Source organism: Leptonychotes weddellii, chromosome 12 (genome assembly GCF_054177405.1).
Source record: "Leptonychotes weddellii isolate Sample4059 chromosome 12, ASM5417740v2, whole genome shotgun sequence".
Lineage (NCBI taxonomy): Eukaryota > Metazoa > Chordata > Mammalia > Carnivora > Phocidae > Leptonychotes > Leptonychotes weddellii.
In genome coordinates this window covers 63,409,506-63,436,546 of record NC_138380.1, presented here as the reverse complement: position 1 = coordinate 63,436,546, position 27,041 = coordinate 63,409,506, and the positions used below count along the sequence as shown (strand labels likewise).

The window sequence follows — 27,041 nt, the reverse complement described above, 5'->3', positions numbered from 1 at the left end:
CAGGCTCCCTGCCGAGCAGGGAGCCCGATGTGGGACTCGATCCAGGGACTCCCGGATCATGACCTGAGCCGAAGGCAGTCGCTTAACCAACTGAGCCACCCAGGCGCCCTCCACTCTCACTTTTTAAAAGAAGCATTTCATCTTTAATTTACAAAAATCCCCAACAACAAAATTCAATCTGATATCTTTGCTCATGGGTGTGTTGAGCTTTTGCTCCGCTGCCTCCCGGAACCGCAGGAGCTTGGGCAGGTCCTGTTGTCTTACTTCTCTGAACTTGAAGGTCATCATCGGTAAGAGTTCCTGTAACAGAGGGTTAGATAAAGCTGTGCCTGGAAAGCACTTGGAAGCTGCCTGGCACATAGTTACTTCAGTCATTCCACTCTTCGTCTGTCCTTCCTAGTTTTCTGAAACTCACGTCACACACACACAAAACAGCTTTTAAGTCCATGTCCGTAAATATAAAAAGCTCTTATGTGACTTTTCAGTATTGTCTGCCACATTTTCATTCTTTCTTTGATATTTATAGCATCTGTTTTATTATCTGTTTTATTGCAATCTCCCTGGATGCTTCTGCCTCTTCCCTTTTGATCATCTCTCCTCCTGGAAGCACTTTCTGAGGGACTCTTTTCATTCTCCAGCTTCACCCCAGATGACTACAATTATTTTCATGCTGTTAACAGCCACTCATTGACAACTGCCATGTTTGCGTTTCCAGCGCAGACCACTCCTCCAGTTTCCAGACCTGTAGATCCAACTGCCTATCCAATATCTCCTTTGGAATAATTTAGGCATACCCCAAACTCAAACTGTCTAAAACCAAACTGACGATCTACTTCCCCTAAATGTGCTCCTCCACTGTTTCCAAATCTCATGAACAGCACTTTCACCCATCCAGTTAATACATCCAGAAACTTTAGGAGCTCCTCAACGCCTTACACTTTGGACATTATATCCTGCCCAGATCTTCAATCAGGTCCCTCAACATATTGATTTTGTATCATAAATATCTTTAAAATCTGCCTCTCCTCTCTCTCTTTTTAAATATCTTATTATTTATTTATTTATTTGTGTGTGTGTGAGACAGAGAGAGAGCACAAGCAGGAAGTGAGAGCACTAACATCAATCAGAGGGAGAAGCAGGCTCCCCGCTGAGCAGAGAGCCCGATGGGGGACTCGATCCCAGGACCTGAGCCGAAGGCAGCCACTTATCCAACTGAGCCACCCAGGCGCCTCTCCTTTTTTCTTGTACCACCACCACCAATACCACTGTAGTCCACGCCACAGTCACTTCACACCTACATTGTACCAGCTTTCTTTTTTAAAGATATACAAGAAACTTGTATAAACTTTTTTTTTTTTTAAAGATTTTGTTTATTTATTTGACAGAGAGAGAGATAGCGAGAGCAGGAACACAAGCAGGGGGAGTGGGAGAGGGAAAAGCAGGCTTCCCATGGAGCAGGGAGCCCGATGCGGGGCTCGATCCCAGGACCCTGGGACCATGACCTGAGCTGAAGGCAGACGCTTAACGACTGAGCCACGCAGGTGCCACCCAGACTGCCTAGTTTTGTTTTGTTTTGTTTTAAAGATTTTGCTTATTTATTTGACAGGGAGAGAGAAACAGCAAGAGAGAGAACACAAGCAGGAGAGTGGGAGAGGGAGAAGCAGGCTCCACTCTGAGCAGAGAGCCCGATGCGGGGCTCGATCCCGGGACTCCAGGATCATGACCTGAGCTGAAGGGAGACGCTTAACGACTGAGCCACCCAGGCGCCCCTGTACCAGCTTTCTAACGATTCTGCTTGCACCCTATAATCCACTTTCCAGGGAGCATCCCAAATTGTTGGTTATTGCTGTCCTTCGTCTGGCATGTCAGGAGCTTCCAATGCCTATTTTGTTGAATAAATGTATTTCTCTGGGGTCTACTTAAGTAGTACTGAATATCACATTAAATAATATATATAAACCATAAAACAGGATTTACAATGTTGCTAATATTGACTTTAATACCTTAGAAGTAAATCCCACTGAGTGTGCAAAGCTCTACCACGTTTTGAGGGTAAATAAATTAGATTCAAATATATGGGAAAATAAGGAGAAAGATGAGCTGCTCGAATAGGAGAGGGTCAATTCTTTCACCCTTGTGTTTCTACTTGTAACAATGTTTCTTTGTTTTGTTTTGTTTTGCTTTGCTTACCTTTTTACTCCTGTTGGGTTTCTGAAGTAGCTATTGATTTAAGACTTTTGATGTAAAGACAAAAATAATTTATCTTCTGTGATAAAAGAGAGACCATGTTCATTATTTTCACTCTGGGGAAAATTAGAATTCAACCGGGCACGATGAGCTGGCAAATGATCAGAACACACAGCATAAGGAACAATTGGAATGTACAAAAAAAAAAAAGAGAGAGAGAAAGAGGAACCATACATGGTGGGGGTCAGGAGCCGGCTCCTGGACCATATGAGAGAAGGAAAAGAATAACCTCAGAGTCTGGCTGGACCACAGGAGACCACAAAGCACTACGTGGTTGAGGGGTAAAGTCTGGAGGACCCACCTGAAAGCAGAGTTTGTGGGAACTGTGAAACAATTATTCCATTATGCTCCACACTGAGCAAACCTAGAATATTCTGCTTTTCAAGAGAACCAGGATGTGGGAAATGTGTGTGGGAGTTGGGAGGAAATCCACAAGCATGAATAAGTGCTGAGAACATTAAATCTGTATGGATTATTTCCACATGAAAATCCTGAGAAGGTTTGCAAAAAGGAAGACAAAGTCTTTTCGAGTGAAACCTTCCTGTTTTCAGAAGAAACCTCTCCTAAAATCACTTGTAGCGAATCTCTGAAGAACATTCCTTTGAAGGCCTAGTCTGGTAGATTATACGTGGTGATGGGAGCCCGTAGTTTTGCTGGGGGACCTCCCTGGAATGAATGAATACCATAGCTCTGCACTGTGTATGAAGAGTGGCTGGGATGAGGCAGTTGTTTAACGTGGCATCTATCTGTACACAGGGGGTTAGGCTGTAATGAAAATATAGAGGGTGGGATTATTATTGCTCATTTTGCTAGTACTGTTTGAAAGATATGGCTGAGAAACTTAGTGTTTTGGTTAGTTATTCTGTGGATCCAGAGGATCTAAGAAAATATGGTCACAGAAAAAAAAATTGGGGGCCAGAATCTGACTTTTGATGATCTCTTTGATGATCAGCAGCATATTATCCTGACTAGGATTGGCTAAAGGACGGAAAAGCTTTAATTTCCTTAGTATGGCTACACAGGGACCTTTTGGACAGAGACACGGAATGACTTGAAAAGGGTTGAGAGAGGGCACAGTCTATAATAAGGGGTTGGTGACTCCATGAGGGGAGGCTCCTCATTTTTATTTATTTTAAATTTCTATCTTGATCATATTTTTAAGTTTTTATACTGACAGAATAGAATACAATCTTCCCCTTCCCCTTGTTATACAGATATTTCTAAGCCTTTTCGGGTTTATTGTTCTAATACATTTCTGACAAGTAGTGACGAACCCATCCCTCATCTGCACGACACTGTATAGTGCGATGTAATATTCAGACATTGAGAAAGGTGTGCTATAATGGAAGGCCCTGTGCTGTGATGCGGGGTATGTGGTGTAGGGGCAGGAGGCAATGACCTATCCCTGGGCCTCAGATGCCATTCTTTGCCTTTTGGAACCTCTATTTTCTTTCTTAATTAGCAAAAAACAAACAAAAAAACAACAATGAAAAACAAACAAACAAACCCCACACCCTATCATAAAGTTTTCCTTACAAACTTGCAGCCTCAGCCTTCATGTAGTATATATCCGTGAAATCAGAGGTTGGCTGATTTCTAAGAGGTTGGCAGTGGAATAAGTTCACAGAGGATCTTAACAGAGCCCCAGGATTTGTTTGCTCCTGATGATGTTTTGCATTTTGGCTTTCATCACACTTTGTAGAGGATCTGTGTTGTTCTTTTACCTGTGAAGGGATGGGCTTTGCTGGAGATCTAGTTAGTATTTTGTGTCCTAGATCTGCTACTTGGTATAGAATGATCGTGGATTATTCCTCTTGTAGTTTGAATGTAGTACTCACTGATTTATGGCTTTTTAATGTCTGCAATTCAGACTGTTAGTTACAGACTTAATCTTTCTATGATCTCACTGACTTACTCTCAGGATGGTCATCTGGTTCTAACATTGCCATTCCACTGTTCTCCAGGACTGGTTCAGCTGGAAGGTCAAGAATCCTAGTTCTGTCCAGGGCTCTAAGTAACCCATCACAAACACTATAGACTTGATCAACAAGGACAATCTATCCATATAACAGATGCTTTTCAGTATGTACCATCAATAAAAAAGAGTGTGTATTTAACATAGGAGCATAGTTGGCATTAGTCAGGGTTCTCTTGGTTACAACCAAATGAACTTAATAACAAAAAACTATCAGCTCACTTAACCAGAAAGTTTAGGAATGATGTCTTCAGGCACAATTGGATCTAGAGTTTCAAATCTTCTCCTTCATAGTCTCTCTTACCCTCTGTTCGTATTTGTTTGTCTCTTCTTCTCTGTGCATGATGGTCTCTTTACTTTTTGTTATAGACTGCCTCCTTCACGTGGCCAGGGAAGATGACCACTTGCAATCACAACTTCACACCATCCTAGTTTGACAACCAGTAGAAAGAAAGCAGTGCTCTTCTCCACTGCTGTATATCAATCCTAGGCAACCCCCACTGGGGAAGGTAATAATGGGATTGGCCATTACTGAAGCATAACTAATATTCCATCAGAAACATATAGAATGAAGGAAGTATTTCCCAAGGAATCAGAGGATGGGAGGCAAAAAGTATGCTAGACAATAGAAATTACAGGTTACTACAGTTTGACGCATAAGTTATCTCCTATTAGAACTCTCCTGAAGCTGAATACCAAGATAGTTTATAAGCTATCGGATGACCAACATCCAACCATGACTTGACTGGTGTGGTGATTAATTGTATATGTCAACTTTACTGGGCCATGAGGTACCCAGATATTTGGTTAAATGTTATTCTGGATCTGACTGTGACGGTATTTCTGGATGAGATTAACATCTGAATCCCTAGACTAAGTGAAGAAGATTGCCCTCTCCAATGTGAGTGGACCCCATCCAACCTGTTGAAGGCCCTAGAACAAAAAGCAAAGTAGGAGAATTCATTCTTCTGCTTGACTCCTTGGCCTGGGACATCCACTTCTCTCCCTTCAGCTCTGGTTCATTGGATTTCTTGGGTCTCCAGCTTGCCAACTACAGGTCTTAGGACTTCTCAGACTCCACGGTCACGTGAGCCATTTCCTTATTATCAAGCAACCTCTTTCTTTCTCTCTCTATCCATATATATGTATAATATTCTGCATTTTCCAGAGAATCCTGACTAAAACAATTAGGGATATTTGGGTGGCAGACAGGAGAAGGGATATCTAGACTACAATATCTGGTTGCTATCTAATGTCTTAGCTTCAATTTTCTGTCACTGGGATATTTTTTCCCCACCCGATTCCAGAAAGTACATTGTTGCCTTTTATGGAGTGACTGTTAAAAATCAAAGTAAGAGATTTTTGTTTTGAGTTTATGCCTTCTCAATGTGTAATTTTAGATATTATACCATGCAAGAGAATGAACTCTACCAAATAGCATAAAATGTTGAAAAATTTTTATACCTCCTATATGATGTGATCTGATTAAAATTCACTTTGCTTTTTCCAAGAACTCAAGAGAAACACAGAGGAGAAAATCCAACGTATTAAAATTCCATGAATACTGGGGATGGGTAAGTCTAGCAATTTCCTTTCAACTATGTGCTGGAATTAGAATATTATGTAGAAAAGATAATTCTGGTTTAAACTTATAACCCATGAAAATGAGTAAATTATAAACCTGGCAAATACATTTTCCAATTTCTAAAAGATGTTTAGAAATAAATTCAAAAGAGCATCAATGGAAAAATGGAGGAAACAGGCTTACCTTGTGACAAAACAGGAGATAAATGAGTTTTTAAATGTCATTGTGCCACATAACCAACACCTCTTTCATGACTCTTATTAACATGCTCCTACTGAATGCACCTATATAGTTTCTTGGAAGCTTGAGATCTGAGGATCAGATTTGATGTCATTCCTAGAATTATCCGGAAACCAGTAGAGTTGGGTAAATTTCTTAGGATTTTTTCCCCCCAGACAGGCTAACTCTGTGCGTGTGTGATTTTTTTGCTTTCCAAATAAGAAAAGAAAAGAAAAAAACACTTTTTGGGGCTGTGGTCGCAAAATTAACCATACCAGAAACACAGGGTGTTAGATTTCCTGTTCCAATTTTTAGAACAAATATGCAATTTAATACTTAAAATTTTTAGTTCATCAGTCTAATTTACAATTTACATCAGTGTACACTGTATTGCAGTTCTAACTAATTGATAGAATACAAGGTAGAATGGTTTTTACCACACTAATCTTGGCCATCAGTTAGAATTAAAAAGAAAAACAGGCAAATCTTGAAATGATTACAGAAATTGTATCTGAGTAATAGATGTCAGGTCAAACCATTAAGCCAATCCAATCCATAAATTGTGGGATTATCTAAAATAATCCAAACTGGCTGTATTATATAAATAAATTATATAAATAAAATTTGGGGTGGAATTTTTCAAATCAGAGCTGCACTCTGATCTTCACTGCCTGAAGTGGGCTGAGTCACTTCTCCTTGTGCTTTGTAGAACTGACAGAAGTGGGCCCCTGGAGGGCACATACTCTCATGCAGTGTTTCAGACTCCATTACAACAGTCTTCTCAGTGTAACAAGCTGAAAGAAAAGGCACTTTGAAATGTGTGCCAGCCTCCTGGATTGCTAAATTGACTGAATTTGATATATTGAAAAAGTTCTTCCCTTCTCCATATGGGGAAAAGACAGGGGATGACACAACAAAGGCAGGGAACATAAAATGTTCCTCAGGAACTTTCTGGGCTGAAAGCTTCCCTGACTGAGGCTGGAAAGTGAGAGTGGCATTCCACATGCTCAAGACCACTCCCTTCCTGACACCCTCCAGCAGTAGTGGTTGGTCTTCATTCAGTGGAAAGAGTTGATGCAATTTGCTCAAGATGTCTATTAGGTAAAGAACTCCATCATTCTCAAATGACAGCCCACCCCTTCTCCCCTCTCCCACCCCTCACCAAATTTCAAAGTGTTGTGTCAAAGATTAAATCATACCCTTGGATCAACATGGCATAATCAGGTAATACTTTTGAAAAAAAAAGATTTATTTTAATTATTTTAGAGAGGGGAAAAAGAGAGAGAGTAGGGGGAGGGGCAGAAGAGAGAGAGAGCCTCTCAAGGGACTCCCTGCTGAGCGCAGAGCCTCACTGTGGGGCTCTATCTCCTGACTCTGAGATCATAACCTGAGCAGAAATCAAAGAGTCGGAGGCTTAACCGACTGAGCCACCCAGGTGCCCCGTCAGCTAATACTTTTTAAGTAATAAGAGCATACATTTGTGTTTTTGTTTTGAGCATCAGTTTTATAAGAACTTTGGAAAAACAGTTATATAAGTAAATAATATGAAACAAAATGTATTGTGTGAAGTTTGAAGTTAAACCTGAGACTGTGAAGATAGTTTCTATTGTAGTTGTATGGCAAACCTCCATCCCCTCTGGAGTTCACCTTAACTCTCTGTCCATAGGGCTGCATTGAGAACAACTGTGAATAAACCTAAGCATCCCTCTGGCTCTACTTTCATGGAGAGTTATATGCTTTTGCCTCTAAATCTCACATTTCACATTTGTGTCACCACTGGAAGCCTATACTTCCATGCTTTTATTTAGATAAGGCATTATCAGGACTTACTTTTTCCTATCTGGCCAATTTCTAATGCTCCTGTCTGAATTCTCTCACGTCTATACTAAGATATGAGAAAAGCTAAATAGCTTTGAACAATAACTTGGGATATGCATTATTCTTTTTTTTTTTTTTAAAGATTTTATTTATTTATTTGAGAGAGAGCATGAGAGGAAAGAGGGTCAGAGGAAGAAGCAGACTCCCCACCGAGCAGGGAGCCCGATGCGGGACTCGATCCCGGGACTCCAGGATCATGACCTGAGCCGAAGGCAGTCGCTTAACCAACTGAGCCACCCAGGAGCCCGGGATATGCATTATTCTTTAGTAGTTTTGTTTTAAAATAATTTTAGATTTACAGAGGAGATGCAAAAATAGAGTTCCCATATACTCTATCACCCAGTTTCCCCTAATGTTAACATTTTATTTAATCTTGGTACATTTATCAAAACTAAAAAATTAACATTGACACAATACAATTAATTGAACTGCAGTCTTTATTCAGATTTCCCTAGTTATTCCACTAGTAAACTTTTTCTGTTCCAGTATCCAGTTGCACTTAGGGGCTGTTTTTTGCTTTTCCCTTTCTACTTTTAAATAACACAATAGACACACATTACCATTTTTAAAAGCTTTGATCTTTCATGATTATCAAAGGCTATTAATAGCTCCATATTATTTTTAAAATAGTGTTAAATTCTTACATTATATAGGCTGAACTGCTTTAAATCAGTAAGAAATTTGTTGTGTGAAATTTTAAAACTTGAATATAACAGGAAGATAGGTTAAAAAAAAAAACTACAACCATTTCAAGAGAGCATATAATCTCTTTCCTTCTAGCAAAATCTTTTTTACCTAGGAAATAATTTTCTGATAGGCTAGATTTGATTTACTACAGAAAAGCTCTGAATAATTTTTGCTAGGGATTTTCCAGCCCACTTACAGCTCAAACTAGCACTCTCTTATGACACAGATATATTTTGAGGTGCTTGGAGGCAAGAACCTGTTCTTGCTCGTTTTTGTATCTTTAACATTGCCTTAAACTTGATAAATATTTGTTGAATTAATGAACATATGAAATTTCCTAGAATCTTCAGGTTGGAGTGAATTTGAAAACTTGACACTTTCAGGTTAATTAGACTCCAGAGCCTTCACCTCTGACTGCCTTTGGGATGTTTTGGTGTAGATAGTGTCAAAGAGGTTGATAGGTGATGTGTTATAGACAGCTTCATGGAAATGTCATGAACCCTTGTAGAATACTTACTGCCAGAAAACTTGCCAAGTTTTAATGTCTGTTTCTTTTTTCTGAGAGAACTAACAAGAGGCCTTATCTTCTCATAAATGTGCAATCAAAATATTATCGAGAAATGTGGTCATAGCACAATGACAAACATCAAATGAAGTACTGGTCATATCCTGCTTAGATGTAAGCAATTTCCTAGTACTAAAGGTATTATTCAGAAAGCAATCATTCTAAGGCTTTCTATACTGATGTGTACAGGGCTCTAGGACAAAAATTTGTCCAGTGATCACTCTATTGATCTCAATGTGCCTGGGTTTTCTGTCATCTTCCTCTTTCAGTTCTGGAACTTTTATTGATAGATTAATGCAAACATGTCTCTTGATGTTACATACAATTAGTTGTTTACGTATTTTAAAATATTTTTATTAATAATTTACAGTATTAAAGAATTTAAGTAGGAATGCCTTCATATAACTGTAAACAAAGAATCCCTGCCAAAGCCAGAAAAATAGCTTTTTTTTTTCTTTTTAAGCCTAAGGGACTTGAAAGTCTAAATATGTTGTCAAGACTAATTGCAGAATTTATTTTTTTTTAAAGATTTTATTTATTTATTTATTTGAGAGAGAGAGAGAGAGAGAAACAGCATGAGAGGGGATAGGGTCAGAGGGAGAAGCAGGCTCCCCGCCGAGCCGGGAGCCCGATGTGGGACTCGATCCCAGGACTCCGGGATCATGACCTGAGCCGAAGGCAGTCGCTTAACCAACTGAGCCACCCAGGCGCCCTAATTGCAGAATTTAAATCTTGAGGGTGTTAGTTTCTTATTGGTCTATATTTTATCCAGGCAGAATGTCAGCTGTGTCATAGCATGATGATCTGGGCCTCATATTTCCTATATCATCCAAAACACTGAGAAGAGAGCCTTGGGAGAGGGGTCCTGAGTCCATATTGCTGCTTGAAAAAGATTGTGGCATTGGCCATGACCCTGGAACTCTGAACTCTGCAAGTAGCCAGCCACATTATTTCTACCCTGTTAATCAATGCTCCTGGAAAATATTTTGACTGGGACTACTCAGTAAGAGGTGAGTATGCCAGTATACACTTAATAGGATCTTAATAAACATTGCTGATTTGATTGGGCTTATGTGATAGGATCTGAAGAATCGGTCATAGTTTTGAGCAGGAGTGGACAAACTTTTTTTTGGTAAAGCACTGGACAGTAAACATGTTCAGCATTGCAAGTCTCTCAAACTACTCAACTCTGTTCTTGTAGCTTTAAACTATTTTATTTATTTATTTTTAAAGATTTTATTTATTTGACAGAGAGAGCACAAGCAGAGGGAGAGAGAGGGAGAAGCAGGTTCCCTGCTGAGCAAGGAGCCCGATGTGGGACTCAATCCCAGGACCCTGGGATCATGACCTGGGCCGAAGGCAGCCACTTAACCGACTGAGCCACCCAGGTGTCCCTGTTCTTGTAGCTTTAAAGCAGACATAAATACTTTATAAACAAAAGTTTATAAAGTTACTGTGTTCCAATAAAACTTTATTTATAAAAACAGGTGAAGGGGACAGCATCTGGCCCTTAGGCCAGTTTGCCAACTTGGTTTAAAATCACAAAATGTTCTGAGTCTTTCCTAAGGCAAACCCACATTTTGAACAAACTTAAGTGGATTTAGACTCCTTAAAATAACACTTATGCTAATCAGAACTTGCCACTTTGTTCTGCACTAACTGTCTCCAGGATCTTATTGCCTCAGAATGAGACTCAGGTCAGATATTTGTAGGTGATCTCCTAACATACAACCAGCATATTGAATAAGAAGGAAGAGTTGATTTTGACTTATGACATAAGTAACTCTACCAATCATTTTAATTATAATTTGATGATTTATGGTAATGACTAACTCAAAAATTATTTCATTTGATTCACATGGACGCAGTGTGAAACTTCAAACTCAATTTAGTGAGAAATATTTGCAGAATAGGTTTCTACTCTACCAAATTTTTGGTGAATGTTACGTTAATCAGACACTGATTTAGGTCTCATTTTACACTTGACTGGTAAAAATGTTTCTCTCTTGTCTTAGTGAAATGTGCTTCGTTTGCCTTAGGAAGCAGAATAGAGTGAACCTGTTGCACTGTCTTTGCTTACTTGCATTTCATTCTTCCCTTGCTTCAACATTTGTTGTGTACCTTTTATTGTGTGAGGAGGAGGAAGGAAAGACTAAGAAGCATATGTAAATTAACCACATTTAAGCCAAGTAATTAAAGATGGTAATTATATATTTAATATAATTACAAATTCTGTTCCTTGTTTTCAGGTACTGTGAAATGCTTGTGTTGGGTGGAACTGAGAGTTCCTTGCAAACATTCCAGTGCCTTTCAGGCAGCTGTTATTAGCAGGCAATTACTTGGTGGTTTCTATTAATCAACCTGGTCAGGTTTAACTTGAAGTCACTTGCTCTTGTGCTCAATCTCATAACAGCCAGCATTTGGTATCAACGGCTGAAATGTCTCTCCGCACCCCCCTCCTCCGGCAGCAATTGAAATTAATTTGGTTTTCTTCCTGCTGTGCTTACCCTTGTGGAACATTATTTCTTCTTAGTTCTTGACATATCGGTTGCTTGATGCATAACTTGTGTTCAAAGTTGTCCTCCAGCAGGGCAGCCAACCTAATCCCCAGTGAAGAGACTGGCCCAGCTGGTAACCCAGCATGACACAGCAGCAGACACTGAACCCTAATCCAGGTCTGCTGGTCCTCTGCCCTCTTCGCTCTACTCCACCTGCCTAGTTTGGGATGAGACTCTCAAAGGGGCTTTTGTTAAACCTGTAATTTATGTTAAGAGGCTATACACTTTGGTAGAAGAAAGGGAGGCTCTGAGATTAGAAAGACCTGGTGTGGCATTTTTAAAATTTTTGACTCCACCCCTTACTTGTATGACTGGGGCAATTCATGAAGTCATTGAGGTACACAGAGATTAATCTATCGGCAAGAAATTGACCTCACAAACGATTGTGGCTATTACGAGAATAGCCACGCGCGCCGGCGAACCCACGCACGCGCGCCGGCGAACCCACGCACGCGCGCCGGCGAACCCACGTCCTCCATCCTGTGGGACACAGAGTAGGTGCTTCACAATTTTTTCGTTTGAACGGAATGTATTTCCTGCAGCGTCGAGTCGACCCAAATGAATGCTTGTAACTTTTGGGAAGGATGTCCCCCTAAAGGTACCCTGATTGAAATAACCTGGGCTGAGTGAAAGGGCGGCCTTCTCAGGGCCCTGTGGGCGCGTCACTGGCAATAATTTATGCGTTGTGACAAGTGTTCACATTTGGAACCACAGCTTGCTGAGGCCAGTGTAAATTTCTGAGGCTTTGTGTAATGGGCTGTGTGTAATGCTAATAAACACGAAAACTTCTTTTCTATAAACATGTTCCTTGTGGACCCCTGAGGCTATAGTGCTGATGAGCTTACTTTTTTAATGAGAAGTAAGATGAACTGCAAGCACCCAATTAGAGAGGCTCAGTCAGATCACTAGAAGCTTTCAGGCCTGGACACAACAGAAGAGGTTTTAAGGGTCTCAGACAAGAGAAACCATAATGAGAGAAACACTGAACTTGCTTTTATTCTTAGCAGCAGCTTTATTTGTCCTCTCTAGGCTCAGAGCTGTGCTGCTGGGACTGAACTCCTTTTCCAACAAAACTATTTTTGTTTCTCACTACTAGTGCTCTGTGGACTCTTTGAAATGCAGACTTCTTAGTCTCAGTGAGTGCAAAGCGTTTGACAACGCTACCTCTTCCTATTGCAGAACAGTCCCACACCTAGAACTGTTCTAATCCAGGAGCCTCATCCTTGGCTTGTTAACAAAGAAAATGAGACTGTGAAAGTGATAATTTTTAGATGGTGCTCTTGCCCATGTGTTACAGCTCAGAGACTGCCATATGTCCATCTTTTAAGATTAGTTTGTGGGTGATGGAGTTACAAGCAGGTGATGGGGCAAAACATCAGAATAAAAGTTCTTAGAGCTTTGATGAGCAGATATATTCTAAAATTTCAGAACCAAGGCTATTCCAGTTTAGTGCAATTAAGGTTAGGACTTTATCTCTTTAATATTTTAGCCAGATCTGAGACTCAGCAGGAATTCTGATTACATGTATCCCTTCCTTGTCTTCCTCTAATTGTGCTTACCCTCCTGGTGTCCTAATCATTGGTATATTCCATTTTATGCACATTTATGGTGTATTTTTCTTTTTGTCTTTTTTTAACGTTAGAGATAAAGAAAGATATATTTGCTTACCTATTTTAACTTGAGTCTCAAAGCAGAAGAAATACAGTTGATCCTTGAACAATTCAGGGGTCAGGGGCACTGATCCCTGCACAATAGAAAATTTGTGTATAACTTAACTACTCATAGCCTATTGTTCAGCTGGAAGCCTTACTGATAATAGTTAATTAACACATATTTTGTAAATTATATGTATTATATACTGTATTCTTAAAGTAAGCAAGAGAAAAGAAAGTGTTACTAAGAAAATCATAAGAGAAGAGACATTTATAACACTATACTGTGTTTATTGAAAAAAATCTGTAGGTAGGTGGGCCAGTACAGTTCAAACCCATGTTGTTAAAGGGTCAACTCTATCTGTTCTGTGAATTCATCTTACTTTCCTAGTAATCTACTCAGTGTAGGTATGTTTACTGTGCACTAATACCAGCCAAACCCTTTATCGTGTGCTAGGATTCAGTGGTAAACAAAACAGGCATAGACTTTTATAACTATAACTAAGTAATTAGATGAAGTTACATGGAGGTCCATAGTAAGGTGCATAGTGGAGGTTTTGAAATATAGCAACTTCTCAGACAGTATTACCTGCCAGTTTGTTGTTGTTGTTGTTGTTTTTTATATAGCTAGTAGTTTCTCTCTGCCAATCTTGTTCTTTGCTATAAGACGAATCCCCATTAAACGCTGCCATGTCACTTGCCTTATCAAGTTGCATTCAGAAATTCCCATTACTTTCAAAATAAACTTTCAGTTCTTTGGCTCTGCATTGATAGTCCTCTAATCTCTAACTTGAAGGACCATCTTGCTACCTATGTGAAGTTCTACTCAATGCAAATTCATCGTCTCTACAATTCGTTTCTTTTCTTTTTTTTTTTTTTTGTGGCTCCTGATACTTGGTTGAGTAACTTAATTTCACTTACCCTCAGTTTTCTTATCTGGATGTTATGCATAATAATGGATACCTGCCCTTCACTGTTCAGGGAAAGCATAATAAAAGTTGTTACATTGTGACATCATCAGTAAACTCATTCTGCTTACAAGAAGCTCTAGCATGCATGTTATACTTCTGCATGCACATACAGAAAAATGAAAGGGCCACCAAAAGGCATCTCTCTGGACCTTTCACCAGCATGAGGAGACACTTCAGACCTCAAGTCTGGGTGGTATTTACTCACTTTCAGGACTTCAAGCCAATCGGTCTCACCTTTTGTTTCCCAGCACAAGTTTGAGATGTGATTAATTACTGCTGCCTGCTCAGTCATGTTTTATTGCCTAATTAACCTCAGGCAGTCTCCTGCCATTCACAGGACAATCCAAAGCAACTGCTTCTCTAACTTAGACACAGAGAGGATGAAGAGGAAGATTTCCTTCATTGGCTGGGGCAATAGCGCCTCTGCTGATGGCTGCAGAGATGACCTCAAGTCCCCAAACTGGTCTGGACCTCGCTGGCCAAAGGAACCTGAGAAATGGGTATGTTGGACCCGCATTGAATTCATCCTACAATACATCTGCAATTTTAAGTAGTGTGTTCTTACAGTAATTTCCGATTTGTATATTCTCCCCCCCCCCACCATTACTTGGCTCAAAAGTATGTGGACATGATTTTTCCTCTGTCCATCCGTGTTCCCTACAGATAATAATGGGAGTTTTTACTTCTGGCGGAATGCCCTCTAGGGTTTTCAAGCAGTGCTTGAAACATTACTTATGGGGTCTTTACCCTTCTCAAAGCCTCCTTTAAAAGAGAGAGAGAGACTCTGAACAGAGATGTTCTTTAACTTGCCAGAGGCCCAGCCCAAAGTGTCTTAAACTTTAAATCTTTTCTTGTTCGAGTTAACACCAAAATGCAGTCATTTTAATTAAGCTAAAGTATGGCAGTGACTACAATAGCGTGTATGATGAGGATTTTTTTTTTGTGGAAATCTTTGCAACTTTTTTATGTTCATGTTTCCAAAGAGACAACCTAAGCTTCTCAGCATAATTTTGCATGTGAAATATAATTACCAGTAGCAAGTGAATGATTTCATTGCTCTATTGCATTATCTATAGCCTTCTCACATCTATCCAGATGAGTGTCACAGATTCTTTATATAATACGATTTTGTGATGCAGTTGATATTTTGATGGCCTATGAACAGAAATCTTATTGATCTATGTAATTGAGATGCAGCCTGAGTTCCAGCATTTAAAAAATGTTTAAACTTTATATTTAAACAGATAAATAGGAAAGTACGTAAATCCTAAGTATATATATCTCATCAAATTTTAATAAAATAAACATACATCCAGCTTTTATTTTTAATTGGTTATTTCTTTGTGAATCGTCAAACCCCCCCAATAATTTTAGCTTTCCTTTAAAAGGATAGGTACCTAATTTGAAGAATGCTAATTATGCTATTGTATATTGATTTTCTTCTTAGTCAGATTTTTAATTAAACTGCTTATACATTGGGACTCCTTAATATTAGTATGTTATAATCTAGATGCCATTATTACTTATACAGATATTATATATTATTGTGTACATATACATATTTGTGTGAGTGTGTGTAGATGCATGCACACATGTGCATTGGCTATGGAGATGGGACTGATTTAGCCAAGTATGAAATGAAATAACTTTAGATATTTATGCTAAAAAAAAAAAAGCCATTATTCTTAGTCCTTCACATAATATCTAAAAAAATGAATTCACCTCAGAATATGTATATTGAATATACACATTAAGGTTTTGAATGTGAAAGTTACAGGTGGAAGGGACCTCAGAGACCTCATTTGCATGAAGAAAACCAAGCCTTTATCTTTGAGTGAGTGACCCAAGGCCACACACTAATTAGTGGTTCACATACTTGATTAGTGTTTACTATCCAAAGCGTTCAACTCAGGTGTCCTATTATGATTGTTCTCCCTGTAGCAAGCATTGAGAACCAGAACTCTTGCTGGCCAACACAGAAAGAGAACTCACTTCCATGAATGGTGAATGTCTTAGAAATTTCCCCTCTTGTAGGAACTCAACACTCACTCTACTTACAGGGTCCTAGCTGGGGCTGCCTCTTAGATATATGCTTTGGGAGAAATGCCAAAAAATACTGTAAAAACAAGATAAAAGACTATTGTTTTGAATAGATTTTGTATATAGTCTAAAAGCTATTTTAATGTGACACTCAAAATGACAATTTGGGATTCAGGTTGAAACGGAAAATTGGTTTTCTATCTTTGTTATCAATGAGATCATAGAATTCTGATTATAGGTATTGGCTATGCACTGGACATGCTAAGGTAGCATGTGACCACATAGTATTTCCAACCCCAGTTTAGCTACTCCAAGGCTGGGGCAACACAAGGGAAATATATTGTAATAGCTATGATCTTTTGCCCCACTCCATATGACCTTCTATCCACCCATACAGATATGATATTTACATTGGAATAGACACACAAAAAACTTCTTGAATGAGACAGGAAAGTAATAGATTCTTTCAGATCACAAGCACACACACAACTGGGGAAGATTTAAAATTAAGGAATATATAGGAGCTGAAGCTTGTGGCTCTTGAAACATCTAAGTCCAAGTCAGTATCAGTATAATGGAAGTGCTAACTGTTACCATATTTCTGAGTCATTTCCTCATCTAAATGCTTCAACAGTACAAGCCAGTGTCATTTGCTAAAAGGATGTTTGCATTTCTTTACAAATATATTCTACTGGTGATGTTTCTTAAAAGTAGTTATTCTTTGATTCATATCTAAATGATTATCTTGTATTTGTTCTTTATTTCAAGTTGCCTAAGATTGTTTTGGGAAGGAAGCAAGATATAGAAGGGAGGATTTCTCTCTAAATTGCCTGGGTGAAGGGGATAATTCCTCTGTTATTGGGTGAATAGGAAGGTATATGATTAGGCAGTGGGAAGATTCTCTCCCACAAATTGAATCTAGTTGGAGGGTAGTGATGAGAAAAGTTTGGTGAAAAGTTTTAACTTCCAGTTGGCACATTGGACATTAGCGGCTCAAATTATTATATCCTAAAAGTGGTCTATTAAATCTAAGTTAACTTTGGTAAAATAAACTTGCCAAGCTCAACATTTTTTATATAGGACAATGGAGTCTGAATTTTTAAACTCAATTACATGGAAGACTTTAGGAATAATTATCAATTAGGTTTATTTTGGTCTAAGGTATAGTCTTTATTTTATAATAATCATTCACTGTGATGATTGAAGTCATTTGATTGTTCTCTAATAAGATTTTAGTTAAATTGGTAAGTCCTTAGAAAAATTTATGAAATGCTTGTAAAGTTACCAGAGGTTTTTCTCTGTCAAAAGTCTAACCATAAATGGTAATTTAAAAATAACTCAGGTTTTTACTTGTGTTGGTCCAAGATCATATAAATAAATTTATGGTTTCAGCCATGATGAGTAGCTGGCATTGGACTTATCCTCCCATTTCAAATAGCTATAAAGCCTGGAGAAAACTTATAAAATAAACCAATTGCAGTGATAGAACTAGAGCCAAAGTTGAGCCATAATGCTTAAGTTAGGGTTTGGGGGTGGGGGGTACACAAATGCCAGGAGATGGAGCCCAAGCAATGAGTGTTATATAAAAGACCAAGCACTGTTTAAACATATTTTATAAAAATATATGTCCTTCAACTTCTACAACTCAGTATTAAAAAATATATATATGATTTTTAAATGGAGGGTCTGAATATTTTTTCATTTTTAAAAAATTTTTAAATTTATTTTTATTTTTTTATTTAAGTTTTACTTAGTTTTAACATACATTGCAATATTGGTTTCTGGAGTAGAATTCAGTGAATATTTTTTCAAAGAAAACATACAGATGGCCAACAAGTACATGAAAATGTGCTCAGCATCATTAATCATCAGGGAAATGTAAATCAAAACCACAGTGAAATATTCCCTCATACCTGTTAGAATGGCTATTATAAAAAAGACAGGAAATAAGTGTTGGCAAAGATGTGGAGAAAAGGGAACCCTAGCACACTGTTGGTGGGAATGTAAATTATTGTAGCCCCGGGGGAAAACAGTATGGAGTTTCCTCAAAAAATCAAAAATAGAACTATCAAATGATCCAGCAATTCTGCTTCTGGATATTTTTCTGAAGGAAATGAAAACACTCAAAAAAATATCTGCATCCTCATGTTCATTGCAAAAAAAAAAAAAAACAAAAAAAAAAGCACCCTTCATTTAAAAATAATGTTCTACTTACAAACTGAGACTTGATAACTCACAAGCAAAAAGAAACATTTGCTTTCCCTGTTTGGTATAATATCTTACCAGCATTTCATAAACTAAATCTTTTCCACTTTACTTTCCACCTTTGATTTCAGGAAGTCTAGAACTGATGGGTGGGTGGAAGCGTTGTAGTATATACCTCTCAGTATCTAATAAGATCAACTGTTTTCTTAATTTCAGTCTCTAAGAACAATTTCTTCCTTTGAACTTTTGAGTCAAGCAGTAATTTAATAGACAACATCTGAGTGTGATAGTAGACAAAACACATCCAAAGATAACTAGATGCATTGGCCTATTGAATTGGATGCTGAGCATGTCTACCAAAGTGAGGATTTTATGTTGACCTACTGAGATGGAATAATTTAGGGTAGCAAGTCTGCATCAGCAGTCCTAGAGGCAGAGTTCATCCTTGAGTGACACACACCCCTCATCTGCTAGAGGCATTAAAACCAAGGAGTAAGCAAGGTTCATCTTCCTGGAGTGTCATTTTAGTTGAAATTTTGAGGAAATAATTATTTCTTTTACACTTCAATCTCATACAGATATATTGTGAAAATGCAAACTATACATGAATTTAAAACACAAGCCTTAAGAAAGGGAGTCTCTTTGGTGCATTATCGTCGGCATCCCATAGGTACCTGTATTTTTTCTTCACTGCCACTAGGAAGGAAAGAAAGGTTTGAGAATGGAGAGTACATACTGTCCTCTTAGGCTGGAAGTCAAATTTACCTCAGCCTCTCACTAAAGTGTCATTTTTGGGGAAGTTGTCTAAATGCTCTGAGATTTAGTTTTCTCATATTTAAAAAGAAGACACTAATATTTACCTCAAGTATTGCCACAAATTAGAGAGGGGGTAGTAGGAAACTTGTATATAACTAGCTAGATGGTATCCTCTCCTCTCTATTCCTGACCCCTAAAACTACGTGAAATCATTTAGGCATAAATTAAGAAGGAGGAAGAATAGGGGATCACAGTGTTTTATCACAGAATTGCATTCAAGTTTGCATCTCAAGAGTTAATTCCTTCACTGCTTCTTTTGTCATAATGCTGTCATAAAGGCTGGGAAAGAGTCTACCCTGGAATACAAAGTTTGTCCCATATATGGCTCCTGCCTAGGGAATCAGGCCTGGAAAGAGTCTTCAGTTGCTTCTGTTTTTTCAATAAGGGGAAGCTGAGTAAAAACAATGTTAAATTGGAACGTTAACCTGAAGCTCTAAGTTACGTAACTGCACGAGGGTAGGACAAGAGGGCGCGTGAGGAGCCAGCCAGAGACTCCCAGGGGTTCTGGTGGAATACAGGGAAGAAGGTTGGAGGACGAGTAGGAGGACTGCAGGAGAATCTCTGGAAATGTATGAGGAGAATTTGGGGTCAGAGGATTAGTTGCTCTTCTAGGGCTCTCTGGTATCTGAGGGTAGTTACAGCGTGGGAGTGAGGTGGAACTAAATGGTGGTGACAGGGAAGCCCTCTCTAAGCAGTGTTGATGGGCTGTCTTCCAACTGGACAGTTCATATAAGGGTGTTTGCAAGCTGGGAGTTTGCAATTTGGGGACTATTTATAGTAAGTTCTATGATACCTCCATTTATACTATGTGTACAAATATGGACTCCCTCTATTAACGATTATTTACTGAATGCAAAGCATACCAAGGACACGAAAATGAGGCAAGACCCTAAGTTTACTTCATTCATTTAGCAATACTTGGCACCCACCATGTACCAGACATTGGGAATATAAAAAGAAAAGTCCAGTGCTTGCCCCTCAGGATATATATTCTACCTAAGACTGTGTATAGCATAGCCATTCACTTCAAAAAAAGTCTGTGTGAAATGCATATTCTAAGTATTCATTTTTATTGATTTAAAAACATTATGTCAACCATGGTTTTTTTTCATCTCCTGGTTTCTCAAAGGCTCAAGGAACTATTTTTAAAAAATAAAAAATATTTTAAAATTGTTTACATATATATAATCCTTGGCTTGATTCTAAATCTTTTGAGTCAGAATTTCTGTTCCTGAGGCCCAGGAAGCTGCTTTTTTAGCAGACTCCCAGTGTGATCTTTTGTAATTAAAAATTGAGAACTATATAGTCAACTCTCTTTCTTAACATACTCCCTTATCGTAAGATAGATGACACCAAGGACTTTAAAAGCAAAAGCAGAAGAGATCACATCTGCCATGAAATTTCCAAATACAGTCTTTCTAAGTATGTGTTGGTGCATAAACTGATTTGTTTTGACTGATTTTATCAGTGGGGCCAATCCACAAAACAGCCATGTCAATCAAAAAGTCATTTCCTTTTGTTTGTGTTTTAACATTCACCAGCCTGGGGCTTGTCACAGACAAAGGTTACCTGATTACATTACTGTAGCAGGCAGTTGGGTGGCTTCTGTAGGAGTCACACTGGAGATATCCATCAAAGAACTTTTCAGTGGGCAGGTCAGTGCTTAATGAAAGTGTCAGCGGCTTTCACAGAAAAGTTTATCTTGATTCCTGTTAACACTCTTGATAATAAACTTCACACTTTCTCTGATAAATGGTCTTTCCAAATTTTTAAGTAGGCAAAGGTAATCAAGTCTAAGAGGACCAAGTAACACTTTTTGGGGAGTGGAAAGGGGAATACAGAGGCCTTTATCCCTGGCTTTTGAAAGAAAGTAAAGTGAAGCTGGAGTGTTCGGGGGCTTGAGACATGGCTCCCAGAATCAGAGAGCCTCAAATCCTGCTCTCACCCTTACTATGCCAACTCGGGCAACTTTTCAGTGTAGCCATGCCATCGTTTTCTCATTTGTATAAGGAAAGAAATAATAACATTTATCGCATGTTTATTATGAGCTGGGTCTAATCCTGAGCATTTGACATGTCTTAACTCATGGAGTCCTCACAATAACACTGTAAAAGAAGATGATAATATGACCCCTATCTTACAGAGAACTGTAAGTTAGAACTGTAACAGGGGAATAAAAAACAACTTCATAGAGTTTTGGAGAGCATTAACTGGTAATATTTGGAATGCTTAGCATAGAGTCTGATACTTATAAATGCTAAATAGAGACTACTGTTAATCTGAATTCATTGTATTCGCTTTTTTTTTTTTTTTTCTTTTTAAGCCTTCTCCAATAATTATTTCAAAATTCATAGCCTCTTTGGTCTGGACCCCTGGGCCAGCAAGTTAATTAGGATGTATTGTTTGACTGTATACATAGTACTCCCTCTTCACACTTCAAAAGGAGGGTCCATTGGGTTTCTAACGTTGGTTCCAGGAGATACACTCTTTATTTCCTCAGTATGCAATTCTGAAGCATTACACTGGGCAGGGCCAGAAAGCACATACTACCAAGGAGTGGTTTTATCCAAAATATTACTAATCAATCATTTTGATTACTTCCAAGAGACACATAGTAGGTGCTTTGGCTGGATTTATGCACTTTGGATAATTGATCCAAATATGAGTTCCATTGGTTGGTTGCCCACAGAAGGGTAGGGCAAGAGGCAGTGTGGTATAGGGAAGAAGCCAAATTTCTGTCAGGTACTGGGGAGAGGAGACAGAGCTGGAGCTGGATCCTGATCTCTTTCCCTCCAACTAAGAATTGTGTGATCTTGGGCAAGCTACATTAAGTACTTAAATTAGAAGTACCTCATGGCTATTTTGAGAAAGTAAACAAGAGAAGCTATAGAGAGCTCCTAGAATGCTTTCTGTCACATAACAGGTACTCAATAAATGAAACTGAAGTCTCAAGAATGTTTTTATTATTAAGACTACCTACCAATAATGTTTTAGACACTCTGAATAGGATAAATGGCCAGTCTTATGACTGGGCACCAGCACAGACAGAGATTACAAAGTTAGGAACTCTATTCAGGCTAGAATATGACTGACTAGCACACAAAAACAACTGATTTGAGAGGCCATAAACATTTATTCTTTCTTTCATTGAACCAATAAATGTTGAGGCTTTTGGAAATGAGAAAGAAGGGGCTGGGTCACTGCTGAAATACTGCTGGGTGTCTTGGTAGGGAATGTTTTTGAAGGTACCTACATAAAGAAATCCCTTCAGAATGGGAAGGCAATGGAAGCTGTGGCCCAAAAGTTGTGGGAGCTTGTTCTCAGCCTCCTGAAATCTAAGTGTGTTGACAGAACCACAAAAGACATGCCTGCATGGTATTCCTACAGGGACTAGGCTCTAGAACAAAGGTTTCCAAGCTCTGCAGTGGTGCCAGGCCCCAAGTCTGCCATAAAATAGAAGGATTGCCAGACCAAAATGGTCCTCCTGGCTTATACATACAGTGAATTTCTCAGTGCCAACCCATGTGGACTAAAAACCTAAGATGACTCCCTGATACCTTCAGGCTTTGTAGACTTGACACTCACCCATGATGCAATCAACCACTCTTGTAACATTGGGGAGAAGATGGTTTCTGATGGTCTAACATGGTCTCTGATTGTATTCCCTGCCTGGGGAGTTGTGGAATGAACAAAAGATATATAATATAACTTGCACACCCAAGTGTAGAGTAAGATTCATATTTTCTACATATTTAATCAGCTAATTGTTGAGATCCATTGTTGAAATCAGAAAGAGATATTGAAGATAGAGTAAAAGTTGCACTATTTATTCCTTCTACCTTCATGAAAAGCTCCATTGGGTCTCATCTGATACCAGAGAAATCCAGGCATAGAACCCAGTTGTACCTCTAGCACAGTGGTTCTCAAACTTGAGCATGCATCAGAATTACCTGGAGGGCTTGTTAAAACAAAGGTTGCTGGACCTCACAGAGTTTCTAATCTAGTAAGTCTAATGTTGCCAGAGAATTTTATTTCTAACAAGTTCCTAGGTAATGCTCATCTTGCTTGTTCAGGGACTCCACTTTGAAAACCAGACCTATGGAAGACAACTTAACAGAGGCTGGGTTTGAATTTTCATTCAACCTAATTTTTAGAGGAAATTTCTTTCTTATGTAGCATGATTTTACATTTTTGCCTCATAGCACTATCTCCTACACCCACCCTCCATGTTCTCAACTACACATAATTGTGCAAGTTGGTTTCCAGAGTTTTCTATTTTTAATGCCCATTATTCACTTCAGGTTTTGTGGCAGCACTAGATAAAATTATGGTGCTTTTCTTTCACTTTTTAATGCTTTTTTACTGTTAAAAAGGAACTCTGAACTTGTTCTTTAGTAGCCATCAGTATTATATATTGAACTTGAGAGTTCTAGATTCTGAACAGGGTAGGAAAGCAGAGACTGGAATTTGTAAGATATATGTATCTATATATATATATAACTTTTACAAAGCCATCATTTTATTTTTTTCAAATACAACCTACCCAAGTCTCTTATCTGAGTTGGTTTTAAAAAGCTATTTTGTGTGAAAAATTGTATCCAATTTTTTTCTTGCACCCTGTAGATATTCTTTCATGGACTGATGAACAGAGTATAAAATCTGTTATAGAAATTAAATAGTGTAGTGGGTAAAAGTATGGGCTTTGCTGACAGATATACCTCCGTTTGAATTTCAGCTCTGTCCCTTAGTAAGTAAGGGTGACCTCAGGCAAGTCAATTTTTCCTCTTTGAACCTCAGTTTTTTCATCAAATAACAGAGATAATGCCTTCTCTTTGGCTAGTTGTGAGGGCTGATTTAGACGATGTGAGTAATAAGCATTCTAAATAGAAGCTAGTATTATTTCTTAAAGATGATCCTTTTCTTAACCCACTTTACCCCCCCCCACACACACACCCACAATACTCTAATTTTATAGTTTAAAAAGAAAAAGCTCTGTGGAAAAATAAAGAAAAATTTATTTCCATATACTAGGTATTAGGAGAAGGTACTATTATCAAACTACATGGTTTTCACTTGTTATGATAGAATAAGTATGTTTGCTTAGTGTTTTCTCTCTTTTCAGTGGTGTTTGCCTGAATCAACATTAGCTAAGAGAATTCACACAGCTCAAATAAATATCAGAGAGCTGTAGAGGACTTTTCTCCAGCCAAGTAGATTGTGTTGGAATGCTGAGTTAACATCTATACACATGAAAACATTTGGATAATATCTCTTGCTACCAACAGAGGGTATTCATGGTCTAAAAGTATTTGCAGCTTAGATGAGACAAACCTGAAGAGAATATAACATATATATATATAAATACAGTGAAAAAATACTATATATATATTAGAATACAGAATTTATATATATATATATATAATACAGTGAAATCATTGGTGCCAGTTTTTATCAGCCATTATCTTTTACATGCAGTTCATATTTTATACTTCTCAGGCTTTAATTCCAGGTCATGTGAACCTAAATGAATCTGTTCAGATGGGGTATAGCCAACAAAAGAAAATGATGCTGGTTAATTTATGACAAAACCAGATGTGCGTGTTGAGAGGGGCAAAGATGAAATTAATTGGCAGGCTATAGAGTAGCTCACAAATCCTTTTTTTTTTTTTTTTTAAAGATTTTATTCATTCATTTGACAGAGAGAGAGGGAGACACAGTAAGAGAGGGAACACAAGCAGGGGGAGTGGGAGAAGGAAAAGCAGGCTTCCTGTGGAGCAGGGAGCCCGATGCGGGGCTTGATCCCAGGACCTCGGGATCATGACCTGAGCCGAAGGCAGACGCTTAGCAACTGAGCCACCTAGGCACCCCAGTAGCTCATAAAATTAAGGAAGGTAGTTGACCAGGCCAGGAGGGAACATGAAGCAGAAGAGCTCAGATACCCTGATGAGCAGGCTGACTCTCTCCTGAGCACCAGCTGCGTCTTCATCTGTGAATCATTCTGCTGGAGAGATAAGGGTCCATCCACCTTGTCTAGCTCAGGTCAAGTACTCACCTATTGTTAGGGGAGGGCAGGGAACCTTGACTGACAGTCCCACATATGCTGTGGCATACAGTTTCTAGTGGTGAGGGGGACTACCCCTCCCCTCTAAGTAGCCTGCTTTTACCACTCATAAAAGGAATGGATGCAAAAAGAAGTGTAGCTTACTGGTACAAAAAGCCCATAAATATATTTGTTTACATTAGTTTATATAGCATGTTCATTTAACCTGAAAAAAAAAGTGCCGTAGGCTTAGAATAACAGCCAAAAGCATCTTAAAAATATACCTTTAATCATCAACTTACCCAAATTCATAAGCCATCATGCTATGTACATTGAATTGTCTAAAAGTTAATACTTAATGTAAATATCCAAGATGGCAAGATAAAACTCATTAAACGGAATAATGTTCATTTGAAAGGTTAATTTATTCATATCCGATGCAATGGCTATTTTGGTGTTCACTTCTAATAGCAGCAGCAATAAAAACTTTGTCAATGCTGTTAATTTATTGAAGGCTATAGCTAGTAAATATTTAATACAGCCCCAAACATTTTAATCTCCTTTCCATTAATATTTTACCTAACAGTTTCTCTCTCATATAATCAATTTAATATTTTTAATGCTTAATATTTTAATTGGTCTTCAATTTAGAAAGATGGAATAGGAATTTAAGCTTAAGATATGAAATTGTATCTATAAGCTAAAGAAAAAGTTGAAAATATGTAAACCCCTTAGGAAATGGAAAATTACTCATTCTAAAATGTATGCCATAAATTTTATATTAAATGAACACTGAATCATAAATGTTTCTTCTTTCACATCTGTAATATTCAACAATTATGTCTCTCCTTAATATCCTTTGGCATTAAATTTAATTGACCCTGGTTGTGTCAATTAGAAGCACTTGTATTATTTATGGATTTTTTATGAATTGTCTTTATCAGGTCTGTAGAGCTTTAGGCCACTTGCTTATTCATTACCTTGTTCATCAAATCCTCATCTTAAAATATGGGGATTTCTGAAATAGTTTTTAATACAATAAAACATCCACTCTTACTCCTATATCCTGATGTAGGTGGCAAACATTTTCTGTAAAGGACCAGATAGTAAATATTTTAGGCTTTGTAGGTAACATACTGTCTCTGTCACCTCTTCTTCTTAGCAACCTTTTAAAAATGTAAAAACTATTCTTAGTTGAATGGTTGTACAAAAACAGGCTGCAAGCTCCATTTGACCCATAGCCTTAGTTTGCCTACTCCTGTAATGCATCATTTTATGAAAGATTGTATGTCCAAAAGGCTATAAGATACATTTGTAAGTTTAATAATTTTGAATAAACTAATAACCACAATTTAATTCAAGAAGTGGAACATCATAACCAGTGCCTCAAAATTTTCTCATGTACCACTTCCAGAGTTAATAATATCTTTGGACATTGTCCTAAATTAATGTATTTTTATCTTTTTAGGAAAATTTTTCTTTTAGCTGAATTCCTTTGTAATTTAGTCAGCTTGTCAAAAGATACTTCTTTTTTTTTTTTTTTTTAAGATTTTATTTATTTATTTGACAGAGAGAGCTAGAGAGGGAACACAAGCAGGGGGAG

At 38.1% G+C, this 27,041-nt stretch overlaps 1 long non-coding RNA gene across 2 annotated transcripts; it reads left to right on the top strand.

Annotated features, from left to right (window-relative positions):
• The first annotated feature begins 1,042 nt into the window (after positions 1 to 1,042).
• On the top strand, positions 1,043 to 22,917 carry LOC145716564 (uncharacterized). Of its 2 annotated transcripts, XR_014139351.1 has the most exons (4): positions 1,043 to 5,309; positions 5,734 to 5,796; positions 9,929 to 10,166; positions 14,675 to 22,917. It is a non-coding gene; the product is annotated as an uncharacterized LOC145716564 (long non-coding RNA). The 2 variants fall into 2 exon arrangements; XR_014139350.1 differs by having other exon boundaries at positions 1,514 to 5,796.
• The last annotated feature ends 4,124 nt before the right edge of the window (positions 22,918 to 27,041 follow it).